Raw genomic sequence first — 12520 nt, forward strand, 5'->3', positions numbered from 1 at the left:
GAGTCCCCCCAGGAGTATATTGGAACTCACCTCCCCCCCCTCCCACCCACCAACCCTAGGATGTACTACAACTGTCAATAGAAAGCCAATCCCCCACCCACAGGTTATGTTATATTGTCCCCCACCCACAGGTTATGTTATATTATAATGTCCATGTTATATTGTAATGTCCATGTTATATTGTAATGTCCATGTTATATTGTAATGTCCATGTTATATTGTAATGTCCATGTTATATTGTAATGTCCAGAGTAAAACTTGGTAGGAAACACACTCTACTTTTGTAAATGACTTTTTCATTCCAGGCCCCCAGTATACACTGTAAGAGGAATGGTTGGAACTCCATGTTCCTCTCACACCAGTGGAGCTTGTACGTGACCTGGAGTAGACAGTTACTGATCAATGCATGACAGAGCTTGTCTTACTTAGAGCACATAGCATGGAAGATGGACATGACCATTGGTGTAGTATCTATACTATATGAGACATGTTTGTTTTCTGAGTTAATTGTTGATGAACACCCAGAGTCCATTAAGGGCAGGGTCTTAGGTCTTGTAGCAGCTGGTGACTACCTCATAGAGCAACATAAGGGAGACAAGTCATATGTTATCTGAACAATTGGATAAAATGACTTATCATGGACACCACCTCCACAGCATTGGATAGTCCATCATCTCCGCTTCAAAAGGAAGGCAAATCATCCAAGGTTAGGAATCAAACCACAGACCTCAGTTATTAACCCGACGTCCTCAGTTATTAACCTGACGTCCTCAGTTATTTACCTGACGTCCTCAGATATTTACCTGACGTCCTCAGATATTTACCTGGCGTCCTCAGATATTTACCTGACATCCTCAGATATTTACCTGACATTCTCAGATATTTACCTGGCGTCCTCAGATATTTACCCGACGTCCTCAGTTATTTACCTGGCGTCCTCAGATATTTACCCGACGTCCTCAGATATTTACCTGGCGTCCTCAGATATTTACCCGACGTCCTCAGATATTCACCCGACGTAGTATAGTCTGACATGGATCCAGACCTTAACCGGCTAGCAATAATCTCACCAAATCTATAAAGTATGATTTTGTGAGAAATTTTACATACAGCTCCTAGGGAGTGTTACTGTCCCCCACCGAGACAGATAAAGCCAACAGTATCATTAACATTGAGGCAATGGGGATGTGGCTGACTGGTATAGAGACTGTAACCAAGGAGTGAAGCTGAGAAATCACCTCTCCAGGGGACCCTACACACTTCTATAGAGACTACCTACACCTCTCCATGGGACCCTACACACTTCTATAGAGACTACCTACACCTACACCTCTCCATGGGACCCTACACACTTCTATAGAGACTACCTACACCTACACCTCTCCAGGGGACCCTACACACTTGTATAGAGACTACCTACACCTACACCTCTCCATGGGACCCTACACACTTCTATAGAGACTACCTACACCTACACCTCTCCATGGGACCCTACACACTTCTATAGAGACTACCTACACCTACACCTCTCCATGGGACTCTACACACTTCTATAGAGACTACCTACACCTACACCTCTCCATGGGACTCTACACACTTCTATAGAGACTACCTACACCTACACCTCTCCATGGGACTCTACACACTTCTATAGAGACTACCTACACCTACACCTCTCCATGGGACCCTACACACTTCTATAGAGACTACCTACACCTCTCCATGGGACCCTACACACTTCTATAGAGACTACCTACACCTACACCTCTCCATGGGACTCTACACACTTCTATAGAGACTACCTACACCTACACCTCTCCATGGGACCCTACACACTTCTATAGAGACTACCTACACCTACACCTCTCCATGGGACCCTACACACTTCTATAGAGACTACCTACACCTACACCTCTCCATGGGACCCTACACACTTCTATAGAGACTACCTACACCTACACCTCTCCATGGGACCCTACACACTTCTATAGAGACTACCTACACCTACACCTCTCCATGGGACCCTACACACTTCTATAGAGACTACCTACACCTACACCTCTCCATGGGACCCTACACACTTCTATAGAGACTACCTACACCTACACCTCTCCATGGGACCCTACACACTTCTATAGAGACTACCTACACCTACACCTCTCCATGGGACTCTACACACTTCTATAGAGACTACCTACACCTACACCTCTCCATGGGACCCTACACACTTCTATAGAGACTACCTACACCTACACCTCTCCATGGGACCCTACACACTTCTATAGAGACTACCTACACCTACACCTCTCCATGGGACTCTACACACTTCTATAGAGACTACCTACACCTACACCTCTCCATGGGACTCTACACACTTCTATAGAGACTACCTACACCTCTCCATGGGACTCTACACACTTGTATAGAGACTACCTACACCTACACCTCTCCATGGGACCCTACACACTTCTATAGAGACTACCTACACCTACACCTCTCCATGGGACTCTACACACTTCTATAGAGACTACCTACACCTACACCTCTCCATGGGACTCTACACACTTCTATAGAGACTACCTACACCTCTCCATGGGACTCTACACACTTCTATAGAGACTACCTACACCTCTCCATGGGACTCTACACACTTGTATAGAGACTACCTACACCTCTCCATGGGACCCTACACACTTCTATAGAGACTACCTACACCTCTCCATGGGACCCTACACACGTCTATAGAGACTACCTACACCTACACCTCTCCATGGGACCCTACACACTTCTATAGAGACTACCTACACCTACACCTCTCCATGGGACTCTACACACTTCTATAGAGACTACCTACACCTACACCTCTCCATGGGACCCTACACACTTCTATAGAGACTACCTACACCTCTCCATGGGACCCTACACACTTCTATAGAGACTACCTACACCTACACCTCTCCAGGGGACCCTACACACTTCTATAGAGACTACCTACACCTACACCTCTCCATGGGACTCTACACACTTCTATAGAGACTACCTACACCTACACCTCTCCATGGGACCCTACACACTTGTATAGAGACTACCTACACCTACACCTCTCCATGGGACCCTACACACTTCTATAGAGACTACCTACACCTCTCCATGGGACCCTACACACTTCTATAGAGATTACCTACACCTACACCTCTCCATGGGACCCTACACACTTCTATAGAGACTACCTACACCTACACCTCTCCATGGGACCCTACACACTTCTATATAGACTACCTACACCTACACCTCTCCATGGGACTCCACACACTTCTATAGAGACTACCTACACCTCTCCATGGGACCCTACACACTTGTATAGAGACTACCTACACCTACACCTCTCCATGGGACCCTACACACTTCTATAGAGACTACCTACACCTACACCTCTCCATGGGACCCTACACACTTGTATAGAGACTACCTACACCTACACCTCTCCATGGGACCCTACACACTTCTATAGAGACTACCTACACCTACACCTCTCCATGGGACCCTACACACTTCTATAGAGACTACCTACACCTACACCTCTCCATGGGACCCTACACACTTCTATAGAGACTACCTACACCTACACCTCTCCATGGGACCCTACACACTTCTATAGAGACTACCTACACCTCTCCATGGGACCCTACACACTTCTATAGAGACTACCTACACCTACACCTCTCCATGGGACCCTACACACTTCTATAGAGACTACCTACACCTCTCCATGGGACTCTACACACTTCTATAGAGACTACCTACACCTCTCCATGGGACCCTACACACTTCTATAGAGACTACCTACACCTCTCCATGGGACTCTACACACTTCTATAGAGACTACCTACACCTACACCTCTCCATGGGACTCTACACACTTCTATAGAGACTACCTACACCTACACCTCTCCATGGGACCCTACACACTTCTATAGAGACTACCTACACCTCTCCATGGGACCCTACACACTTCTATAGAGACTACCTACACCTCTCCATGGGACTCCACACACTTCTATAGAGACTACCTACACCTACACCTCTCCATGGGACTCTACACACTTCTATAGAGACTACCTACACCTCTCCATGGGACCCTACACACTTCTATAGAGACTACCTACACCTACACCTCTCCATGGGACTCTACACACTTCTATAGAGACTACCTACACCTACACCTCTCCATGGGACCCTACACACTTCTATAGAGACTACCTACACCTACACCTCTCCATGGGACCCTACACACTTCTATAGAGACTACCTACAGCTCTCCATGGGACCCTACACACTTCTATAGAGACTACCTACACCTACACCTCTCCATGGGACCCTACACACTTCTATAGGGACTACCTACACCTCTCCATGGGACCCTACACACTTCTATTGAGACTACCTACACCTACACCTCTCCATGGGACCCTACACACTTCTATAGAGACTACCTACACCTACACCTCTCCATGGGACCCTACACACTTCTATAGAGACTACCTACACCTACACCTCTCCATGGGACCCTACACACTTCTATAGAGACTACCTACACCTACACCTCTCCATGGGACCCTACACACTTCTATAGAGACTACCTACACCTACACCTCTCCATGGGACCCTACACACTTCTATAGAGACTACCTACACCTCTCCATGGGACCCTACACACTTCTATAGACTACCTACACCTACACCTCTCCATGGGACCCTACACACTTCTATAGAGACTACCTACACCTACACCTCTCCATGGGACCCTACACACTTCTATAGAGACTACCTACACCTCTCCATGGGACTCTACACACTTCTATAGAGACTACCTACACCTACACCTCTCCATGGGACCCTACACACTTCTATAGAGACTACCTACACCTACACCTCTCCATGGGACCCTACACACTTCTATATAGACTACCTACACCTACACCTCTCCATGGGACCCTACACACTTCTATAGAGACTACCTACACCTACACCTCTCCATGGGACCCTACACACTTCTATAGAGACTACCTACACCTACACCTCTCCATGGGACTCTACACACTTCTATAGAGACTACCTACACCTACACCTCTCCATGGGACCCTACACACTTCTATAGAGACTACCTACACCTACACCTCTCCATGGGACTCTACACACTTCTATAGAGACTACCTACACCTACACCTCTCCATGGGACCCTACACACTTCTATAGAGACTACCTACACCTCTCCATGGGACCCTACACACTTCTATAGAGACTACCTACAGCTCTCCATGGGACCCTACACACTTCTATAGAGACTACCTACACCTACACCTCTCCATGGGACCCTACACACTTCTATAGGGACTACCTACACCTCTCCATGGGACCCTACACACTTCTATAGAGACTACCTACACCTACACCTCTCCATGGGACCCTACACACTTCTATAGGGACTACCTACACCTCTCCATGGGACCCTACACACTTCTATAGAGACTACCTACACACTGCTACACACTGGTACACTTCAATGAAATTTGAGTTTGTCAGCAAGTTAACTTCCTTAAAATAGGTATATAACTATTATCTGATAAACCTGTAAGGGGAGATAATTCTGCCATAACAAACAAACATGCCTGGTCTGCACCTTCACACATTATGAAGCCCACTGCCATCACTCGACTCCACACTTAACACCTCGGCTGAGTCTGACATGTATATGCATATTATCAGGACATGACTGTCAAACACTTCCCCTATAAACATGTCTTCTCAATCTGACCCCCTGACCTTTAACCTCTGACTTCAGGTGTCCTTGAGGATAAGGTAGTGCAACAGCAAGGACAATTTGTACTTTTAAATGCAAATATCATGTCTTCCTGAAAATGGCTGATTCAGATTTTTTCTAGTTTGGATGATTCAATATTTATATCATACCAGTTATAACCCAAAGTTCAACAATGGTCTACTCATTGTTTATAGAACTGTATATTAATGTGTGGAAAAAATGCAAGGTATGGAGGGCTGGTGTGTATAACAAATACTGTTTTGTTTGCTCTCTAGAGCATACCTGTCAATTTTTCAAATTCAAAATGAGGGAGAAAGCTACAGACAACTCTATGCATTGTTCCATTTATTTACATTCATACAGATATGACAGGTTATATGATTTAGGAGTTATGTAGGATTGTGTAATGGGGAGCAAAAATTACTGCCCCAAACACAGGGAGACATGTATAGCTATGAATGACTATCTAACTATGCAGGTAAGATAATTCTCACATCAACTTGTAAAAACAAGACCAATCTATAGACCACTAAGTGTTGTCTCCCTCCTGTGAACAATGACAGACATGAAAACAGAAACTGATCCGTCGTTGGTGCAGTGCATGGCTGCACGCTGCATGTAAGCTATATAGAACGATTCTGTCAATGGGCTGTACATCAAACCACCGGTCTTTGTTCTCAGACAAAGATTTTATTTCTAAAATGTTTCTAGGTACACAGATGTGCATCGACTTCATCACTGGGGGACTTATACGAGATCAAAATTTATGGTCTGTGGGAGAACGAATAAACATTACTAGTGACGAGGAAAAAAGTGTGTTATATATGTTGTGAAAGAGTAACGATTTTATAGCATCATATTAAATGATTTTTGCATCACATTTGTAATGCTAGACAAGTACTAAAACTTATTCCAAATGATCGTCATAAAATTTAACTTAAATAGATCGCAAATGAAAAATAGCTGTCAAGTTGTGTATCGCTACATTTTATCGCTAATATATACAACATATGTGTCGCATAATGTCCTGTTATATTATAAAGTTTTAAATTATACCCGTAAATGAAACCAAATATGCTGTACTACACAATTTCTATAATAACAATGTGTTTTGAAAACAATCCTAAATTATATATTGAAGAATGAAATTTTATATGTGAGTTGGAGATTCAGTATGTATCACTGACAGTGGGAACAATTTCAAATTATAATTACGATGAAATTTTATATCTGTGTTTGACATGTTAGGGTATATGTCAATTATAATATCCCAGCAGATCCTCGTAAATCAGGACAACTAGCTGCACTGAAGGGCGTAATGATAGGGTGTGTCAGACAATCGAGGACTGATGTAACATTTCCCTCCGTTAAAACGCAATGATGAATAAGATGTCACATGAACATTGCTCCTTCAAAACATTTACAATTGAGAGTAACTCCCCTTTTTAAGGCTAGAATCTTAATTTCCTGTGAATTTAATCTGGTCTGTTTTACAAAAACCACACAAAATCTCAAATAAATCAAGATTATAACAGACACTGATTCCGAATTGATGCCAGAGGGAAAACTCATAGTTCTATTTTAAGAACACTAAATTTCTATGTGAGGTACATGTTTAAGGAAATGTGCAGCCATATCTAGTCCGAATGAGAACTTTTGACTATTTATATAACAGAACTGAAAAATTATCAAATTTTCAAAGGAACAACATTGATCCCTAATCCAGAAATAGGATAATAGAAGTCAGAAATGTTGATTAGATATATTGCAATATTATCATAAATAAAGAAAATGTCTATAACTTAGCAATAAAATGACTTCAGAGTTGAGATTCCAGGCACTTCTGAATTTTATGTTACACTAGAATGTCCAGGTTGGTCCTGTTTTGTCAAACTATAACGATCACTGTTGACCAGGGAAAATATCACCAATGGGTACGATCACTGTTGACCAGGGAAATATCACCATTGTGTAACAAGGATAATTGTTTATAACAGTAAATAAAGAAAATCACTCAGGAGTAACGACATAAGGACAGATTACAGAAAGGGAGCTGCGCTGGTAAAAACAAGGGAAGATGACCAGTCCATTTACAATATCTCTATAGCGAGGGACTCTATACCACAAATATCATATTCGGACACACTATACCACAAATATCATATTCGGACACACATTTTTCTCTGTTCTGTTGACAGTAATGGCTGTGCATGTCAAAACAATGGTGAACTTATGTGATAAATATTAAATACTATTTCACATCATTTGCACACCGTTCAGACATTTTGAGAGGTTTCACTGAATAATCCCCATTAATGATGTCACATTATACGTTACAGGATCGCAGTAAATCATCACCTTACCGTCATTGGTCTGCCTATAAATTACCTGAAAATGTCATCGTCACATGATATCAAGGCAAATTCGTCCAGTTTTCACAAGACAAATGACTTCTGTCATATATACGCAAACGTGTCACAGTGATTTAGTGGAAATAGTGGCTGATCTTTTATACTGGGGATGTCTGAATCGTGTATCACTCCTTCAACTATTCATTAATATGTATACAATACAAGTTAATCTATACATGGATTTGCACTTAACCTGCACATCTTTATAAACATTTACATTAGGTAGTTCTCAGATGACTCAAGCATTCATTTGAAGTAGATTTAGGTGATTTCAATTATTTACAAACATGTAGGTGAAGTAGATCCGAGGTGATTTCTAAGAAGAATCAAGCATTCTTGCGAAGTAGATTTCGGTGATTGACAAACATGTAGACGAAGTAGATCTGAGTTGATTTCAAGAATGTATATGAAGTAGATTAAAGATGATCTGAAAAATGTACATGAAGTAGTTCTAAGTCGATTTAAGCATTTATTTGAAATAGATTTCAGGTTATTATAAACATGTAAGTGTAGTAGATCTCAGGTGATTTCAAGAATGTGAATAAAGTAGATCTCATGTTATTACAAATATGCATGTGAGGTTGATTTCAGGTGATAACAAATGTAAATTCTATTTAAATCAGATATACTACCATGAAATATTAATTTTAATTTGCAAATAGGAAAATGCTAATTGTTAACTTAATTTGATTTTAAAGTTAATTTATTTTAACCGAAATTAGATGTGTATTATGGCTTGTTTTTTTCAAATCGCCTGTTAGATGTGTGTTTCCTGTCAAATAACATTATCAGAGCAATAAAATTTGATATTCACAAAATCATATTTTACACAGATAAAACCCTCTCACACTGAACTATCTTATCCTTCCTTCAAACCAAATCTGTCAAAAAAATTGGGAAAAAAAATCTGGAATTTTTTAAAAGAAAAATTTCAGAGCTGAAGACTGTAACAGTCATACCTCGAACATGCATATCACTAAAAATTGCTGGTTTTCAAGTTTAGCCACACCAACTTAGAATAAAAAGTACATAAATATTGTTTTTATCTCGAATCTGATCATGCCTTTAGACCCTCATACCACTGTACAATATGTGTATCCTTGGTGGCATGCTGGGAATCACTGACAATCATAGCAAATAACGGACATATTAGGACGGACATGTTTTGGACAGAAGAGATGGACAAAGGGAAGTGTGTTGAAAAACACTTTGAAAAATCAACTCAACCATACTTTACTTTGAAATCAGGTATTTTCTCGGTTTAGATATTTTGAGTCATGTTAAACACCTCACCATGAATACAGTCCATAATTTCCACCATGTTTCAAAAACCCATGAAAAACCCTGTTGTGGCAAGATGGTAGTATTTTATTAAGTGAATGTAATAAGAAACCATCAGATACAGAAGTAAATAAATAGCTCTGGGACGCTTACTTTAAGCATTGTCAACCTCAGATGAACATTTTCATACTCTCTATACTGTAATTTATAAACACCTCAAAAACTTAATCGGTACAAAAAAACTATCATTGTCAGTACTCAAAATGATCGGCGTCAGGAAAGAAAGCTCAATATATCAACAATTTTATAAAATATGATTAAAACTTAAAAAATAAATCTTTAGAGCAATATGTTAAGTTTGAAAATGTGTGAAGAACATAGGGTGTTCTATACTAACACTGGCACACCTCTCACACAAACATATAAATCATTTCTCCCTACCGAAGATAAAAATGAAATCAGATGCAGGACTTGAAATCAAGGAGAGAAAATTCACTATTTTATAATAATGGAGCGGTAAAGCTTCATTTTCCCCTTGTTTGAACACCGCCAAGTTGTGACAACAAGGGTTTTATCACATAAGGGTGTATTATCTTTCAGAGGGGTGGTGGGGGGAACTTATATTACTATTATCAGGTGTGTGTAGAGACACTCCGCCATACAGCGAATCGGTCCAAACAGAAGCTTATGTGTCAACATGTCTACATCTTTGCATTACATTCACTTTTTTATAAATCTTTTTTTATAAATCTTACTTTGAAAAATTTTTGATTAAAATTTCTGAAAAAAAATACCGGTAAGAAATTATGGCAAGAAAACAAGCACAGGCAACAAAGAAAACAAATACTGACAATATACTGAGAACTATAAAATACTACACATATTGATGTCTTTTCTATAGCTATCTTTGGCCTTGACCTTGGCTTTTGACCTTGGGAAACCCCTAAATATGAACCATGTCCAGAATTCAATAACATTGACCTTTGAAACAAGTATTTTAGAAAAAAATGATGACACTAATTTGGTGCTGGTGCTGTAATGATATCTATCCCTACCCATAAGGGAGGTAGAGAGGTGGTGTGTTTGAGGGTGTGTGAGGGTGTGTGGGGAGGGTATGGGGAGGGTGTGTGAGGGTGTGTGAGGGTATGTGGGGAGGGTGTGGGGAGGTGTGGGGAGGGTGTGTTAATATAGCCAGCACCATTCCAATTCCTCACGTATGTCCACCACAAATTTCTTCCCTTTATAGTCCAAAAGATTTTTCATAGCACGTCAAAAATCATTGAAATGTTGATAAAAGTTTTCTCAAATATCTTTGAAACAAGATGTGATGATCATTCTCACCACACACAAGTTACAGTACATGTCTGGTTATGGAGATACCAGGAACATAAAATAGGCGTATGGCTTATTTCAGACAAAATTTGAGGATTGGGATCTAGACTATGATATATTTATGAAATATGGTATATGTTATTTAAAGATCAGATGTTGAAATCACAATCAGAGATTAAAAACTGTAATAAATATATTTCTGGTAGTTGTTTTGGCTTTCTGTTCACTGTCACAGGTACACAGCAACAAAAGTTAAAAGAACACAAAATCAATAAATTGAAAAAATTAAATGTACCCTATCAAATCTTAACTATTTTATAGCAGGAAGTATTCATAGCTTACAAAATATCAGTAGATTCTACAGTAACAAACAATACCTTTATGTATTCAGTGAGGTAGCCACCAGCTACTACAAGGAATACACACCTTAAAACAACTCTGGGGTGGTAAACCCAGCCAACAAAATAAACAATAACACAAGAGGTTTTCTGTATTACCCAAAATCAAACCTGCTATACTACTGCCCCCCCCCACCCCCCCCAAAAAAAAATACGCAAACAAAATGCCATAAAAAAATCTGTTTTATATAAATAAGATTTCAAAATATTATTCTTTTCAAATTGTTTTTGTTTGTTTGTTTTTTGAAAATTGTTTCAATTGCCAGTCTTGACCCTAACTCCAAGTTAATGTATTGTAGATATTTTTGGGTGGAGTTGGGAAAACCAGAGTGTTTGCTCTTACTGTAGGTGTAAAACTCATTTACCTTTAGCTTTTCACCTTAGATGATAAATCTAATTATACACATGCACTCATTAACCCCAAGTCTGGTTCATGATTCAAAACATAACTGAAAAACGTCACAATATAAATATGTACATCAAGTAAAATAATGAATGGCCCCCCTCACCACCTGACAGTGATTAACCGTCCACCATACCAACACTGATTCTACTTATCAAGGGAGCAGTCCTTATCTTTAAACCAGCTGCAAAAATCTACAAATAAATTAGTAAATCTAGCAAACTTGACAGTCAAAACTGAAGAAATCAGTGATTTAAAAGAACCCAAGAGGTTTCACTGTATTCGTGAGTCACACTTGGTTGATAAGCTTTGTTTAATATGGCGAGTAAATTCTAATTAGATCGGCCCAACAATGGCCTACTTCCTGTAGTACAGTACAACACAGTCCCTCCCCCCCTAAACGAGACTGAGCGTAACTAATGATAGGTTTTATCCAATCTGATGGGCAATATATTTTTCCGGAGTCAGTGTCGTTTTTCTTCCTTTTTTTCTCCCTAACACAATTTTGTGGAGGTAAAAAATGTGTATATAGAGGGTTGGGGGAAAGTCTGGCCTAACTATCAAATTTCAAACAGGAATTTCGTTTATCTGTGCTTTCACTTTTGAAACATCTGATGGCAAATAACGATGGAGTTTTGAATTGTTTATTCCTCATTGGTTTGGATAAATGAATGATAAAGAAATTCACAAATAAATTGTTTATGACAGCAGAGTAAATTTAATTTGATTGGCTGTCACAGTATTAGAGTATCCATTCAATTCTCTATGGTCTTGTGGTAAGTTATCGTATTTGTTATAAAGAGCGCCCAGGACACCTTGAGAATCGGCTAAATATAGCATTTCTTGACATACAGGTAAACATCACTTTGGAGAG

General features: G+C 40.0%; 1 protein-coding gene and 1 long non-coding RNA gene across 2 annotated transcripts in view; both read right to left on the reverse strand.

The window, feature by feature from the left end:
• Window positions 1-12520, reverse strand: part of LOC117340481 (cell adhesion molecule-related/down-regulated by oncogenes-like) — a 177897-nt gene that overhangs the window by 48152 nt on the left and 117225 nt on the right. The gene's annotated exons all lie outside the window — the stretch shown is intronic.
• On the reverse strand, window positions 1161-5377 carry LOC117341452. Its single transcript, XR_004535633.1, has 10 exons — window positions 5350-5377; window positions 4737-5306; window positions 4445-4695; window positions 4077-4309; window positions 3801-4033; window positions 3525-3763; window positions 2808-3144; window positions 2440-2715; window positions 1429-2396; window positions 1161-1373 (listed from the first exon to the last, which is right to left on the reverse strand). It is a non-coding gene; the product is annotated as an uncharacterized LOC117341452 (long non-coding RNA).

The sequence above is a fragment of the Pecten maximus genome, chromosome 13 (genome assembly GCF_902652985.1).
Source record: "Pecten maximus chromosome 13, xPecMax1.1, whole genome shotgun sequence".
NCBI classification, from domain to species: Eukaryota; Metazoa; Mollusca; class Bivalvia; order Pectinida; family Pectinidae; genus Pecten; species Pecten maximus.